General features: G+C 32.6%; 6 non-coding genes and 1 pseudogene across 6 annotated transcripts; all 7 read left to right on the top strand.

The window, feature by feature from the left end:
* Positions 1–4118: 4118 nt before the first annotated feature.
* On the top strand, positions 4119–4193 carry LOC112066819 (small nucleolar RNA SNORD113/SNORD114 family). The gene has a single exon (XR_002892898.1). It is a non-coding gene; the product is annotated as a small nucleolar RNA SNORD113/SNORD114 family (small nucleolar RNA).
* Positions 4194–6189: 1996 nt separating this feature from the next.
* LOC112066814 (small nucleolar RNA SNORD113/SNORD114 family) lies at positions 6190–6267 on the top strand. Its single transcript, XR_002892893.1, has one exon. It is a non-coding gene; the product is annotated as a small nucleolar RNA SNORD113/SNORD114 family (small nucleolar RNA).
* A 1300-nt stretch (positions 6268–7567) lies between these two features.
* Positions 7568–7642, top strand: LOC112066812 (small nucleolar RNA SNORD113/SNORD114 family). Its single transcript, XR_002892891.1, has one exon. It is a non-coding gene; the product is annotated as a small nucleolar RNA SNORD113/SNORD114 family (small nucleolar RNA).
* Positions 7643–9682: 2040 nt separating this feature from the next.
* LOC112066801 (small nucleolar RNA SNORD113/SNORD114 family) lies at positions 9683–9757 on the top strand. The gene has a single exon (XR_002892881.1). It is a non-coding gene; the product is annotated as a small nucleolar RNA SNORD113/SNORD114 family (small nucleolar RNA).
* A 2219-nt stretch (positions 9758–11976) lies between these two features.
* LOC112066797 (small nucleolar RNA SNORD113/SNORD114 family) lies at positions 11977–12050 on the top strand. The gene has a single exon (XR_002892877.1). It is a non-coding gene; the product is annotated as a small nucleolar RNA SNORD113/SNORD114 family (small nucleolar RNA).
* A 1734-nt stretch (positions 12051–13784) lies between these two features.
* Positions 13785–13857, top strand: LOC112066802 (small nucleolar RNA SNORD113/SNORD114 family). The gene has a single exon (XR_002892882.1). It is a non-coding gene; the product is annotated as a small nucleolar RNA SNORD113/SNORD114 family (small nucleolar RNA).
* Positions 13858–15730: 1873 nt separating this feature from the next.
* LOC112066868 (uncharacterized) lies at positions 15731–15801 on the top strand (annotated as a pseudogene).
* The last annotated feature ends 1439 nt before the right edge of the window (positions 15802–17240 follow it).

The raw sequence follows: 17240 nt of genomic DNA on the forward strand, positions 1-17240 counted from the left end.
AAAAAAAAAAAAAGAGGTCATGAAGAACCTAGGGGTAAGAAGGGAATAAAGATGCAGACCTACTAGAGAATGGAGCTGTGACAAAGTGAGAGAGTGGCATGGACATATATACACTACCAAACGTAAAATAGATAGCTAGTGGGAAGCAGCCACATAGCACAGGGAGATTAGCTCGGTGCTTTGTGACCACCTAGAGGGGTGGGATAGGGAGGGTGTGAGGGAGAGAGACACAAGAGGGAAGAGGTATGGGGACATATGTATATGTATAACTGATTCACTTTGTTATAAAGCAGAAACTAACACACCATTGTAAAGCAATTATACTCCAATAAAGATGTTAAATAAATAAATAAATAAATAAATAAACAAATAAATAAATAAATAAATAAGGCTTTAAGAGAACTGTTATAATTTTTTCCCTAAATATTTGTTAAAATTCACCAGAGAACCCACCTGGGTGTGGTGCCTTCTGTTTTGGAAGTTTATTAATCATAGATCTATTTATTTAATGGATATAGGCCTATTCATATTGTCTATTTCTTCTTGTTTGGATTTTAGCAAATTGTGTCTTTTGAGGAACTAGTCTATTTCATCTAGGTTATGAAATTTGTGGGCATAGAGTTGTTCACAGTATTCTGTGACTATTCTTCTGATGTCCCAGGGATCTGTATTGCTTTCTCCTCAGACTTCTGATAATAGTAATTTGTGTCCTCTCATTTTTTTTCTTAGCCTGGCTAGTAGCTTACTGCTTTTATTGATCTTTTAAAATAAATAGCTTTGGTTTCATTGATTTTTCTCTGTTGATTCTCTGTTTTCAATTTCATTGATTCTGCTTTAATTTTTATTATGTCTTTTTTTCTGCTTACTCTGGATTTAGTTTGTTCTTCTTTTCCTAGTTTTCTAAGGCAGAGACTTAGATTACTCATTTTACATATTTCTTTTTTCCTTTAAATAAAAATTGTATATATGTAAGATGTACAACATGATGTTTTGATGTACATATATATATAGAGAAATAATTACCACAGACAAGCTAATTAACATATTCATCTCACACACTTAACTTTTTGCTTTTTGCTTTTTTGTTTTCTTGATAAGAGCATCTGAAACTACTCTCTTAGCAAATTTCCAGTATACAGTATATTTATTAACTATGGTCACCATGCTGTACATTAGATTTCTGGAACTTACCTACCTTACAAAATAGCAGCTTTGTACCTTTGACCAACATCTTTCTATTTCCTCCACCTCCCTGCTAGACTAGACCACTAGTCTAGTCTCTGCTTCTATGAATTCACCTTTTTTAGATTCTATGTGTGAGATCATTCAGCATTTTTTTTTCTGTATCTGGCTTATTTCACTTAGCATAATGTCCTCCATGTTCATCCATGTTGTTGCAAAAGACAGGATGTCCTCCTTTAAGGCTGAAAAATATTACACTGTATATATATACCACAATTTCTTTATCCATTCATCTGTCAGCAAACACTTAGGTCTTCTTTTCTAAGGTATGCATTCAATGCTATAAGTTGCCCTCCAAGCACTGTTTTTCCTGCATCCATTTGTTTGCTTTTTGTTTTTTTGGTGTTTTTGAAATAGGAAACGTTAACATAAATGAATGAGAAGGTCATTGAATGAGAAGCAGTTATGGACATATGTTGATGACAGGTCATATAAGAAACATTAGGATTGAACAGATTGTGTTCTCTAAATTTTATTAACAGCCCAAACATGATCTAGTCAGTTATGTCTGTGATTAACAGGTGGATAGACAGATGTTTGTATCATTCAGGATTTATTTCTAGTGTCTTTGCATTCATAGATATTGATGTACTGTTATAATTGAATGAATAAATAAAATCCTATCTTAATTCTTTAAAATAAGAGAAAGCACAAATCGTTGGAAGACCATGTTTTATGAGACAATGATAATTATTAGTTTGAGTTTTTGCTACTGATGTTTATAGAAAGAAAAAATTCCTAGCCTACTCCCATTTTTGATAGGGGACATATAATTCATTGCATATAATAATATTTCTGTTCTGGATTACTGGCTGGTTTACCATTTTGACTTTCATCATATAATGAGCATATGATTTAATCATTCCATGAGTAGTTAAGTAAATAAATAAATCAACATAAAAAATTGAATCAAGCAGAGTCATCACTGAGAATGTGAAAGAAGAATTTTTTAAAATGAGATTATGGGTGCTTTCCTCTTCTGTTTTTTTTAAACTGAAGTATAGTTGATATATAATATATAAATTACAGGGGTACAATATAGTGATTCACAATTTTAAAAGGTTATATACTCCATTTATAATTATAAACTATTGACTATATTCCCTGTGTTATACAACACATCCTTGTAGCTTATTTTATAGCTAATAGTTTATAACTCGTAATTCCTTACCCCTATATTTCCCCTCCCCCTTTCTCTCCCCACTGATAACCACTAGTTTGTTCTCTGTATCTGCTAGTCTGCTTCTTTTTTGTTATATTCACTAGTTTGTTGTATTTGTTAGATTCATACTTTCTTTCTCTGTCTGACTTCACTTAATATCAATATGATAATCTCTAGTTCCATCCATGTTGCTGCAAATGGCATTATTTCATTCTTTTTTATGGCTGAGTAGTATTCCATTACATACACACACACACACACACACCACATCTTCTTTATCCATTCATCTATTCATGGACACTTAGGTTGCTTCCATATCTTGGCAATTGTAAATAATGCTGCTATGAACATTGGGGTGCATGTATTTTTTCAAATTAGTGGGTTTTTTTCTGAATATATACCCAAAAGTGGAATTGCTGGATTATATGATAGTTTTATTTTTAGGTTTTTGAGAAACCTCCATACTGTTTTCCACGTTTTACATTCCTACCAACAGTATATGAGGGTTTCCTTTTCTTCACATCCTTGCCAACATTTGTTATTTGTGTTATGTTTCATGATGGCCTTTCTGCCAGGTGTGAGGTAGTATCTCATTGTGGTTTTGATTTGCATTTCCCTGATGATTAGCGATGTTGAGCATCTTCTCATGTGCCTGTTGGCCACCTGCTTTTCCTCTTTGGAAGAATGCTTATTCAGTTCTTCTGCTCATTTTTAATTTTTTTTTTTTATGTTGAGTTGTATGAGCTGTTTGTATGTGTTGGTTATTAACCCCTTATTGGATTTAAATGTACCCAAATAAAGATTTAAATGTACCTAATTCTGCAAAAGTAGCATCCATTAAAATTATCTTTTATTCTGTTAAAACTGTTAAACTATAAAGATATTTTTGATAAATATCTTTCTTATTCTTATGTGTGAATTTGACAGTGGCTATAGCTAAAGTATCTAAAAGTAAAAGTCAAATACTGGATTAATTAAAAAGGACCAAAGTTTATAACTACCTACCTCCAAGTAACTAAAATACGCTTAAATTGTAGTTTAATTCTCCTTCTTCCTCCACAGAATGACCACAGGACAGCACACTTATTCATTTTCTAAGAAGCAAAATCTTCGCAGTTAGCTCTGTGAGTTAAGAACCTAGAGAAAAATAAGTAAGTAAGACTTGAAGTACCTATCCTTGGGTAGGATGATTTGTTCACAAATATTTAGTGGTATTTCAAAAGAATCAATGTGTATAAAGGAAATAATAATCCCAAATATGGACCAATGATGGGAATATGTTATGAATCAAAAATTATGTTTAGTCTAATTCAGCAGTCTAATTCAGTAGTCGTTTCATTCATTTTTAGAACTACTTAATATTACATTTTATGTTCCTCCACAAATGACTTAAACATTTCCATATCGGTATAGCACTGGCTGATCACTGTGTGGCAACCCACAAGCCCATGGAAGACTCTGTGTTTGAGAAGTGATTAATGATGGTGGTTTCATCACTTTTCATTGAACCATCGTTAAAACATGGGCAAACTAAATAAAAGAAACACCCAGAAGGACCAATGGTGAATGTGGATTTGGTATGAAGCATGGATGTTGATTGATCACACATGTTCTCTGAGGTCCATTATAAAAGGAGATTTTGTTCCTGGAATTTTATGATTGTATTGTTATTCATGGATCAATTAATAAGCAAATACAGAAAGAACAACGTGTCTCGATCGATGATGAGTTCCATGGGGTATCTGAAACAGGAGTTTTGATTAAACCCATATGCAATTCTGAGGTCCACTGCAAAGAGACACATGGTTAAATTATTCCCTCTGTGGGAAATGAGCACATGGTACCTTGTGTTTGTACTTTTGTGGTTCTTGGGGATGGATTGTATTTTTATTATAAAGTTGACCCATAAATAAGCGAAAAGTATCAATAAATTTAAAAATATAATAGGTCATGTACCTATTATTAAGGAACGTAACGAAACATGGATTGTTATTAAAATCTAGCTGAGACTCTGACTCTTTACTATACATTAATAGTAGAGACTATTACTGCTCTGGAAAGTGGTATATGTATGGTCATTTGTATATAACAGTTTTTGTTCTGTGTTGGTGGTGGGTTGCTGACTGGTTGTGGTATTAAGGAAATGCAAATGCATTTACTTGTATAAATACTTGTTTAAATAACCACGTAATTGAGAGCCAGAGACCACTGATGAGAATGTTTTGTAAGACAACACTTCTAATTAATCCAATCCTTTTTTTCATTGATTTTTGTTAAAACAGTAAAAAAAGAAGCAAGTCTGTTATTCTCAATGGCAGTGACCATAGATAGACATAAATTTGGTTCAGTGTTCTTGTCTAGTGGATAAAATCACAGATACTGATATGTTTGTATAAGAGAAAGAAGGTATAATTTTATATCTCAATCTATTTTTAAGAAGTCAGCAAACCACAGACCAATTCAGAACACATGTTTTGATATCAGGATACTGATTCATCTTGTTTTCTGGGTCAGATATTCTAGGAAAAATTCTAAGCTCTTCTATTTTTTGAAAGGTACACCTGAACCTTTCCAAGTTCCAGTAATTTGATTCTGGGTTACTGTCTAACCATTTTGAGTTTTCTTTAGAAAAATAAAGGCATGATAATATTATTCCCTGAAAAATAAAATAAATCAGTAGGTGAATGAATCCATAAGTCCATATAGTGGAGGATTGGTGAGATTGTACCATGAAACATTTAAATATGTCCAATTCTGCAGAAGTAAGTCCAATAAGATGATCTTGGCTCTTCCTATGTAAGTAGCAGGTAAAGTCAGATATCTGTAATTGTAGTTTTAATTTTGTTTTGAACAATGAATTCGGTGGTATTCATGTTATTTAATAGTAAAATTTAAGTAAGTAAATAAAAGAGTGCCATTCTTAGGGAAATGATGAGAACGTGTTATAGCAATTTGAAAAAAGCTAACTCTATAGTTTTTAATAATAGGCTCTTTTTTTTCTTTATGAACACCACACATCTGATTTAATCATTCTGTAAAGGTGAAGACCCCTACTTCTGAGACTAAGGAGCTTAAAGACCGAAATAAGGAAACGTCAATGTTGGTGTTCTAAGCTCCGATGGGGGTTATTAATGGGATCCAACTAAATTATTTCAATAAAATAAATAGTTAAATAGTACATGAAATTAAGGAATGCCAGTTACCAGCCCATGATTGGAATGTGTCATAAACTAACATTTATGATTAATTTGACTCGGCCTGACTAAGTACTCTTACTAAAGTGATGGAGGGCATTTCACATATTTTCAGAGCAGTTTAACTTCCTACTTAATATTCTTGCCACATTTGCTGAATCCATTTCTTCATTGATTAAGATCTCAGTTGTTAACTCTTTGAGGCTGGAGTACTTTGGAGGATGGCAGGTGTTATTTTTGTCAGTTGTGGGCTAAGATGATAGGTCTGTGGTTGTTGATTACACTAGCTTTAATGTAAGGACAAATCAAGTGAAAGAGTAGCAGGTGGGCACTAATCTTAAGTAAGGGATTGATATGAAGCAAGCATGCTGATTAACCCCTACATGTAAAACAGAGCCTCACAGTGAAAAGTGACTGAGTCTATTCACTCTACGCGAACAGGGGCAATGAACAGATCTTGGTTGTATTTAAGGCTTTTGTTCTTAGTTTTGCGTCACCGAAGGTAATTGATTGTATAATTATTCGTGAATTCATGAACGAGTGAATCAGTTCAAGAAGGCATAAGTGGATGAAGAAATAGAAAGACATGCCTGGGTCGATGATGGGTATTGGTGGAGGTATCTGAGTCAATAACTTTGATTAAGCGCTCTGTGTAACTTTAAGGTCCACTATGGAAAGAGAACTAGTAAATATTCTCTGTAGACATTAACTAGTAGTAGAAGTTAGGAAAAGGCAATAAACTTGTTCCTGGCCTTTTGTGGTTCATGGATATGGATTGTATTATTGCAAGTGAATCAGTGCACGAATAAAGAAAGAAATGTACATCTGAAAAACGAAGAGATCTGCTCATGGAACAATCAGTAGAGTGCAATAAAATAAGTATTAATATTACTACAATTCTGAAGTAAAATGAACAGGCTTAGTCTGTAATCCTCTTTCACATGGAGCATATGAGTATCTGTGGTCAGGAGGCAATGTTTTGAGTTTTGGTAGTTTGCTATTTTTTAATTAGGAAAAGTGTTTGCATCAGTCAATAATCTGTTAAATAACCATGTACTTAACAGATGTTTATATTCGTGGATATTTGTAATCATTACAGATCTTAATCTTGGGCTAGGTGGTGGAGTTAATAATGTTTATTGTATTATTCATAACTAAGAATTCGATACTGGATTAGTAAAAAAATTACATTTTTGAGCCAAAGTTTATTGTTATCTAGTTCTGCCTGACTAACAATCATTAAAAAATTGAAATCTAGTCTAAATCTGCTTTTTTCCTCCTCAGAGTGAACACAGGACAGCTGATTTAATCACTTAATAAAGAATTGTTATTGTAAGCAAGGAGCATAAAGTCTAATATAAGTAAGTCCCTTGGTTCACATTCTTTGTTTGAATAGTTTATTCATGAGTGTTAGCTGAAGAATTCCAAAGTAATAATTATGTACTACATACATGTAATATATAAAACACTTCAAGTATGGACCAATGATGGGAATGTGTTACAAACCCCAAATTATGTTTAATCTAAATCAGTACAACTGAGGTCATTTTAAAAGCAGATAGAAGTTATTTAATTTATTCTCTGAGCTGTTTAATATTATTTTCTATTTTCTACCATGGTTGATTTCACCATTTGCATATCGGTAGAGGGGCTGATAACTCTTTGTGGGCAGCCCAGAGGTGATTCAGATGGTGGTTTCGTTATTTTTAATGCAACCATCTTTGACATACAGATGAATTAAATAAAAGAGGGCCACACAGGAAGCAATGCTGAATGTGGGTTTGATACAAAGCTGGGATGTTGACCCATCCACATGTGCAGTTTGAGTTCCATTATAGAAGAAATGTCGTTTATTAGCTCTGTAGGGTGAGAGCCTAAAATTCAAGGATCTTGTTTTTGGAATTTTGTGATTGTATTATTATTTGTGCATCAGAAAATTAATCAATAAGTGAAAAACAATTTTCTAGCAAGGACCAGTGATGAATCTCATGGGGTTTCTGAAACAAGAATTTTGATTAAGCCCATCTGCAACTCTGAGGTCCCTAACGAAGAGACATCTCATTATTCTCTTTGTGGGAAATGAGTGTACAACACCTTATTCTCAGGCTTTTTGGTTTGGGGTATGAATAGCATTATTAGAATAAATTTAGCCTATGAATAAAGAAATATATCAGTGAACGAGGAATAAGAGAGATATATGTGTACTACTTTTTAAGGCAAGTAATGAAACATTGATAATTATGAAAACAATTTTGAGATTTTTAGTCCCAGTAAATTAATAGTCAAGGGTCTTATCATTTTTGTAAGGAACATATGGTCATTTGCACACAAAACTCAATGTTTTTGTTTTGTGTGGAGGTGAGTTGCCAATCGATCATTTTATTAAGGAAAGAGAAATACATTTACATAAATAGTTGATTGAATAAACTGTGTAATTGGGAGGGAAAGCATGGAATGATGATGAGACTCTTTTATTCAACCACATTTGTGATTAATTCAATCTTTTTATGCAATTTTATGTTGCATACAAACAAACTTAAATTAAAGGAACCAGTTTGCTGTTCTTTTGGGTAATGACATTAGGACAAATGTAAATATTATTCAGGGTGCTTATCCAGTGTGGGTGGGTCACAGATATTGAAGTTTAATTATAAGTGAACAAATGTATACATTTGTATCTCAATCAATTTTTCAAAAAAGTCAGCCAATATTGCCTCAATGGAAAGCATGCAATTGGATGTAAAGATTGTGATTCATCATATTTTACACAACTGATGTCCACAGGAAGATAAAGAGTCATAGGCCTTTCCAATGGTGTACGTAGACATTTGTAAATAATAGTGTTTCAGTTCTGTTTTGATGATTGCTTAAGCTTTTTGGAATTCTTTTAGAAAAATAAAGGGATGGTCTTATTATTCCATGAGTAATTAAATAAAGGAATTAGTGAGTGAATTAATAAATATATTAAGTAGGATAAAGCTTGGACCATTGGTGAGGTTGTGCCATGAGTTGAATCTCCCATGTATCCAATGCCACACAAATAAAGTTCAATAAAAAAGATGATCTTGGCTCTTCATGGGTAGTAGGTAGAGAGACATATTCTTAATAATTATAGTTATTTTTCTTCTGTTTACTGCTAGATCCAGTGGTGTTCATTGTATTATTTAAAATTTTAAAAAATTGCACAAGTTAATAAATATAAAGTAGAGTTCTCTCTTTCCAAATGTTGAGAATAGAATGCAAACCAAGGATTATTGTTACCTGATTATTGATTTTTAAAAATGGGTAATTGTAGATTGATTCTTTTTAAAATTTGCTTTTTACTGCTCAGAATGAACAACTCTACCATATTTGATTATTAGCCCATGGCAAAGATCTTGAGTTTTACCTCTTTGGATAAAGAGAGAAGCGATCTATGTAAGTAATAAAATTCATGTTCTACTTGGGGGGCTTGGTCATGGGTATCCACTGAGATGTTTTGAAGGAATAAATGGCTACATACACAAACAATTCAAGGTGGTCATGCATTGACCAATGATTAAAGTGTGTTAGGAATTCAGAATTATGATTAGTCCATTTCAGCATGACTGAATTTATTAGGACAACAAGATGAAAGGCATTTCACTCATTTTCAGAAAATTTTAATATTCCATTTAATTTTTTTACCACAGTGGATATAAACTTCTCCATTGGTATTGTTATAGACTATGAACCCACTGAGGAAGAGAATATGCAAAAATGGAAAATTTTGCATTTTTCTTAGTTGTGGTATAAAATGGAAGTTCATTGTTCATCTTTAAAATATGGACGTTAAGTGAAAGAGGTCCAAGCATGGACGAATGTCTAATATGGAACTGATATGATGCAAGGAAATGGATTCACTCATATTTTCAATGCTGGGCTGCATTGCACAAAGAGAGCTACTTCTCTAGCTCAGTAGGAAGTGAATGTTCACAGACATATTCATATCTTCAAGGGTCTTGGTTTTATCTTCCTAATTAATGGACATTGACTGTATTATTATTAATGAATCAATGAATAAGTCAAGAACAATATATCAAACAAAGGCACAGAATACCAAGTCTGGATCGATGATGAGTATGCGTGGGGCATCTGAATAACATTTTGATTAAACCCAGTCTGTAACTCTGAGGTCCGTTGCATCTTTGGGAAATGTGCTTACAGAGGAAGTCAGAAATATTCAAGGATTGTGTTGTTGACCTTTTGTTGTTTATGAATGTGGATTGTATTATTGTAAGTAAATAAATGTATGAATAAATAAAGTATAAGTAGAGAGGAGGGCTACACCTTGTCCAATCATGAAAGGAGCTTATGAACCAAAAATTATTGTTAATACATTTCTGAAAATTTGAGTTCAATAAAATAGACCAAGGCTACTCCTCCTTTGGGAGCATAGATATATGTGAACATCAGTGTTGTTCTTCGTTGGTGGTGAGTTTCTGGTTGTATGTCTTACTTTAAGAATATTTACATAACTGTACAATAATAATATTTAATAAATATATTCAATAATAATGTAACAAATCATGATAAACATATTAATATAACATATTTAATAAGTAGTAGTTTATTATAATCAATAATGAAAAATAAAATACAAATGATTAGCTTGTTATTGAAACATACGAAAGGTCTAAGCATGAGAATATACTAATTATGAATCCTCTTGTGTTCATTGATTTTTATTTTTAAAAAAGTAAATGCACGTTGTTGATGATTTTTGTGAGTAATCATCAAATGGATAGATTTAGTGTCTCTCAGCATTTTTGTCAAGTGTTCTTAGGCTTCACCAATATTGGTGCTATTATTATAAGTGAGTGAAAGCATAATTTCATATCTCAATCTATTATTTAAAAGAGTACAAACTGTGGGCCAGTTAGGAGCATATGTAATATGTGAAGGAGCATGATTAATCCTGTTTTATTGTCTAGAAATCCACTTAAATAAAAAAGATCTGAGCCCCTCCATCTTTAAGGAAGGATCATATAGACCCCACTCTCTAAACACATCTTGCCGTTAACATTTAAATTCAAACAACCAAAAATAAAAATTTAGTTCCTTAGTAACATTAGGCACATTTCAAGCTATAAGTGGCCAGTGGCTACCATTTTGGTCATTGCTGATAGAGAAAGTTGCATGTAATAGTATTTAGTTTTGAATAGCAGATAGCTCTATCAGTTTATATTTCCTTTCAAAACAAAAGTCTAGATAATTAAATTATGCTTAGAATTATTAAATAAATGAGTGAATAAATTAATCAATAAGTACATGAGTTAAAGTGTATGGCACCAAGGGGTCAGATTGTTTTTTGAAATAAGAATTTAAATTCATCACATTTTGCAAAAGTTTTCCCCATTAAAAAAATTATGTGGCCTTTTTGCGATTAGGTAGGGGTATAGACAAATATTAATAATAGTTATAGTTCTTATATTGGGTGATAGATTAAAACACCTTCATAAAAACATTTAAAAAGTCTTCATTATTTTATTTCACACTAAAAATTAAGTCAATAGATGAAAAGGATACCACTGTTGGATGGATTGATGAAAATGTGACACAAACCAATATTTCTGGTTAATCTAGTAATGCAGAACTAACTTCTATTTTAAAAATCTAAGTTTACACTTTTCATTCTTTTAAAAATCTGCCTTTTCCTTCTGAATGAACACTCCACGTTGGATTCAGTCGTTGTCCAATGATGAAGATCTTAGCTGTTACTTCTGTAGGTAAGGAGCAATGTAAGAAACAATCAAAGTTCCTGTTTTTTGTTTGTATGGTTTGTTCATGTGTGGTCACTGAGGTAGTTCAAGAGAACAAAAGGCTGTATACATAAAAACCAAATCCAAGAACACCAAATATGGACTAATAGTGAAGAATGTGTTATGGGCCAAGGAGTAGAATTAACACATTTCAGCACCTCTAAGATTCATTTTAAAAAGAAATGAAAGGCATTTAATTAATTTTCAGAACCATTTGCTATTTCATATTATTTCTGCACTGCAGTTGGTTTAAGCATTTCCATATTGTTAGAGATCCAGCCTATTAATTGTTTAGAGGAAGCTCTTAGAAAGTGGAACTTATTGTGTGTGTTCTAGATGTAGGGTACCATTGTGGTTTTTGGATGTTCACTGCAGCGTGTTTAAAATTGGGTGAATTAAATGAACATGGCCCAATTGTGGGTCATTTTTTGTGATGGTACTGAGATGAAGCAAGGCTACACTTAGATCTAGTCTGAAAGCTCTGTCAGAAATCAGTCTAGAGACAATTATCATAGTTATATCAAGAATCCTATTCTTGGGAGTCTGTGACTCATGGGAAAATGAAGGTATAAATAACAAAGAAAAAGAGTGCCAAGCCTGGACCAATGATGAGATTGGAGGGTGTCTGAATCAAAACTTTTGATTAAAGCCATCTGTAACTCTGAGGTCCATCATTTAAAAGTGGCCTTCTCTTTTTTTTCCTTTATGGAAATGAGTGTATAGCAGAAGTTCAGAATATTCAGGTGTCTTGATCACAGGCGTCCACACCTGGATATAGATTGATTTTCATAAGTAAATCAGTGCATGAATAAATGAAGAAATGTAAAGACGGGTAAATATAAAGGAAGCTGGGCCTGGACCAGTTATGAGGGTATGTAATGAAACATGGATTATTGTTATATGTTTCTGTAGCACTAAATTCCAGTGAAATATATACATAAAGGCTGTTTGCCCTCTTTTGGAAGCAATATGTATACAGATGTATGTAAGATTCAGAATTATTGTTTGATATAGGTGGTTGTTTGCTGGTTGGTTGTTTTTACTTAGAGAAGGGAAAAATTACATAAATAAATGCTTATTAAATAATTATTTAATTAAAAAAAGAATGAGTAAAGCTCATCTTCAGAATGTGCCTTATGAAAAGAGTTATTATTAATCCAACTCTGTTCACTGAGTTTTATTAAAAACAATAAAAGCATCTAGTTTTAAAATCTCTGTGTAGTGAAATAGACATATGGAGACAATAAATATTATTCAAGTTTCCTGTCTAATGTTAGTTAATTCCTAGATATTGATGTATTCTTACATGTAAATAGATGAAGTCCTAATCACAGTCAATAGTCTAAAAGAAGGCAAACATGGCTCAGTAAGAAGCAAGAATAATGACTAATCTTTATGTATACTACTAATCCTCTCTTCCTAGTTTAGGTATGAACATATAGACATACATGAAGATCGCTTCTATTCTGGGTTGTTCATGGGTTTATCACTTTGTATGTGCATGAGTTTGTATATTTGAATATATGATCAAGTATTCCATGAATAATTCCATAAATGAATAAGTAAAACAGTGAACAGTTGAATTAATATATGAGTAGGGGCAAGCATAGACCTTGGAGAGACTATGCCATGAATCACAGATTTTAAATTCAACCATTTCTACACAAATTGAGACCATTAAAAAAAGATTATCTAGGCTCTTACCTATGTGGGTAGGGGTCTATAGACAGATATGAGCAATAGTCATAGTTCTTATTTTTGAGTGATGAATTCAACAGTGTTCATTATATTATTTAAAAGTAGTAGTTAAATCAAGGGATAAAAAGGACTACTGTTCTCAGGTCAGTGATGAAAATGACACTTGAATCAACTTAATGATTAACCTAGTACCACTCAACTAATGTCCTTTTAAATCAATCTAATTCTGGACTGTTCATTCTTTTGAACATTGGCATTTGACTCCACAGAATGAAGACCATGGCTGCTTTAATCAGTCTGTTTTGAGGAAGATCTTGACTGTTACCTTTGTGGGTAAGGATTCTAATGACTAAAATAAAATAATAATAGTCAAAAGATCTTGTCAAAAGATCTTGGAGTGAATTTTTCATTAGTGTTTGTTGAATTATTTAGATTAGGAAGATGCAAGAGAGCTGGAAGAGGAAGGATACAAAGCAAGGATGATACTTGATCCATACATACCTCAATGAGGGCCACTACAAAAAGAGATCTCATCTATTGAGAAAGATCTAGTTTATGGGAAAAGAGCCTATACACAGATGTTGGTCATATTCAAGGGTCTTGTTCTTGGCTTTTTAAAAATTCATGGATATTGATGTTATTACTGTTGGTGGATCAATGAATGGATCAATGAACAAAGGTATAAATGAAGAAAAAGATTGCTTAGCCTGGATCGATGATGAGTACCCTGGGGTGTCTGAAGTCAAGGACTTTGATTAAACCCTATAACTCTGAGGTCCATTACAAAAAGATTCATTCTCTTTGTTATCTCTACAGGAAATGAACTTGTTCAAGGAGTTAAAAATATTCAAGAGTTTGTTCTTGTGCTTGGGTTTCTGAGTATTGTATTTTCAGTAAATCAATGCATGAATAAATCAAGAAAATATAAATGAATAAGGACAAAATGGTTTATTCCTGGTCCAAATATGGGAGAATATAATGTAATACATGTAATATAAAAATCATTATTAATACATTTCTGAAGCTCTGAGTTCCAGTAAAATAAATTGATTAAAGCTGACCATTTTGAGTAAAGAGCATTTCGATAAATGGGTGTAAGAGCTCATGCTGTTTTTCTGGGTTGGGTTGTTGGTTTTTGTTTTATTAAGAGAAGGGCAAAACATTTACTTAAATTAATTATTGATTAAATAACTACATAATTGAGAGTGGGCTTATACTTGGACCTATGTTGAGAATGTCACATGACCAGTTATGATTAATTCAATGATCTTCTACTTTTTAATTAAAAAAAGAACAAGAAAAAATTATCTGATCTTTTTTCTGTGCCTAATGAGCATACGCACAGGCATTAATATTGTTCTGTTTCTGTGCAGTCACAAGTATTAATGTTATTATTATAAATGTATCAAGGAATAAGTTAATATTTTAATCACTTCCTTGAAGGAAGGTAACGCATGGCCCAGTGAAGGCCATGTGTTATGAAACAAGGAGAGTGATTAATCCAGTTCTAACAATTGCTCTCTAGATAAAAAAACTAGACCTAGGCTCTTAATTTTTGAAATGGTCAATATATTTAGAAAGGATTTCTCTTCCTGGCTTTTTGGTGCAATTACTTGAAAAAAATGGAAGATAAAATGACTGCATGTATAGCTATATACATGCATACATATATAAAGGTGGGACAAGCATGGACAGTTGCTGAGAATGTGCTCGAATCTAAGACTCAGATTAACCGAATTCTCTCCAAGAAAGGTTCATTTAGAAAGTTGTTATAGCTCTTACCTGACTGGGTAGGGGACACACAAGCAGACATGTGTAATAGTCATAGTTCTTATTCTTTTGTCTGGTGTTGCTTTCAGAGGTGTTCATTTTATTCGTTACATTTAATACTTGATTCAATCAATCAAGCAATATACCGTGGAAAGTTTTAATATACAACAAGCACTAAGGTTTATTCGTCATCAACTGTTGACTTGAAGTCAACTAGAAAAATCTGAATCTAGCCTTTCCTATCTATCTATCTACCTATCTACCTAACCTAATCTGTCTATTTTCACATTTGCTTTGTATTCTACAGAATGGATACCCAATGATTCAATTAAGGACTATAGAAACTTACGTAAGTAACAGTCAAAGTAATTGCTTCTGGTTTGGTGGTTTGTCAGGGGTGTTAACTCTGTTATTGGAAGGGAATAAATGGCTACATGTACAAATTAAATGAATGGAGATCATGTGTGGGCCAATTCAGTACATCTGTGGTCAATTAAGGAGAAAAAAGAAAGACAATTTTATTTATTTTCACAGTTAATTATTCAATTAATTAATTAATGTACAATGTATTATCAATTTTAATTTGAGCCACAGTTGATTTAAACCTCCCTCTATAAAGACATGTTTTGTCACATTCAAACAGTAAAATGGGGTCAATGTAAAGTATTGTATTAATTAATCTATATAGAAAACATTGTGGCCAATCAATGAAATATATATATATTGTCAGTGGGATGTAATTCTATAGAGAAATGTTAGAGATATTCAAGGATCTTGTTTCAAGTTTTTATGACCTCCAGGCATTTATTTTATTATTATTAGTGAATTGATGACTTAATCAACAAAAACATGCAGACATGATTGAAGATAATGAGGGCCAATCCTGGACCAATGGTGATGCTGGTGGGGTATGAGTCATGGATGATGAGTACTTGTCTGGAACTCTGAGGTCCAACCCAGTAAGAAATCTAGTCTATACCATATGTCCGTTAGAAATTATCCTGTGGACATATGTTAGTAATATTCAAGGATCTTGTTCTTAGTTTTTGTTATGGATTTTGATTCTGTTATTATAGGTGGATCAATGAAAGAATCAATCAGTAAATACAATTGACCCTTGAACAACGTGGTGTAACCCCATGCAGTCGAAAGTCCTTATAAGGTTATCTCTGCTTCAGAAGCAAAGGAATTGATAAATGACTCACCCAAGGCCAGGAATCTTAAATAGTTTGGATAGAATCAGGACTCAAACACTGGTTCTTTTGATACCACATGTTGTGATCTCTAATCAAACACAAATTTTTCCCACAGTTAGTTAATTTAAAGATCCCTAAAATGAAAATACAGGTACTATATTTATTGAAAAAAATCCATGTACAAATGGACCCATGCAGTTCAAACCCGTGTTGTTCAAGGGTCAACTGTATACAAATAAAGAGGGTGAAGCATTGTCCAATTATGATAATATGTCATGAAGTAAGAGAATCTGTTAATATGTGTTAAAAACACTGATTCAATTAAGAAGGACATGGTTTTATGTTATTTCTTTGGCTAATGGTTCTATAGAAAGTACAAGTAATAATTACTATTCCTATTCTGGCTCAGTGGAAAGTTTGATGTTTTCTTGAGGGAAATATCAATAAATATTACCCCCAATTAATGAATACCTAAATTACTGATGTAATGAAAAGTGAAATACAAGGATTAATGAAGATAATATCTCAGGTTTTTTTTTTTTTTCATCTTCTCTGCTTTGTACTTCTTAGAGTGGGCACCCCAAGCCAACTTAAACATCTTGCATGATCGTGAGCTCTAAGGTAAGAAATAGTCAAAGTTCTTGTCTTGTTTTTGGTAGTTTGTTTAGGACGTTAACTGTAATATTAAAAAATAGTTAAATATAATAAAAAAGGCCAACCATGGCCCCCTATTAAATACGGAACTGACATGAAACATTATATTGATGAATCAATATTCGCAACTATGTAGGTGATTAGCGAAATGTAAATTCAAGGAGGCAAATGATTCTATAGAGAGATGTTAGAGATTCTTATGTTTTTGAATTTTATTTAATTCATTTTTTATACAGCAGGTTCTTATTAGTTATCTATTTTATTTTATTTTATTTATTTTTTAAACATCTTTATTGGAGTATAATTGCTTTACAATGGTGCGTTAGTTTCTGCTTTACAACAAAGTGAATCAGTTATACATATATATATGTTCCCATATCTCTTCCCTCTTGAATCTCCCTCCCTGCCTCCCTCCCTATCCCACCCCTCTAGGTGGTCACAAACCACCTAGATGATCTCCCTGTGCTATGCGGCTGCTTCCCACTAGCTATCCACCCTACGTTTGGTAGTGTATATATGTCCATGCCACTCTCTCACTTTGTCA

The sequence above is a fragment of the Physeter macrocephalus genome, chromosome 11 (assembly GCF_002837175.3).
Source record: "Physeter macrocephalus isolate SW-GA chromosome 11, ASM283717v5, whole genome shotgun sequence".
Taxonomy (NCBI): domain Eukaryota; kingdom Metazoa; phylum Chordata; class Mammalia; order Artiodactyla; family Physeteridae; genus Physeter; species Physeter macrocephalus.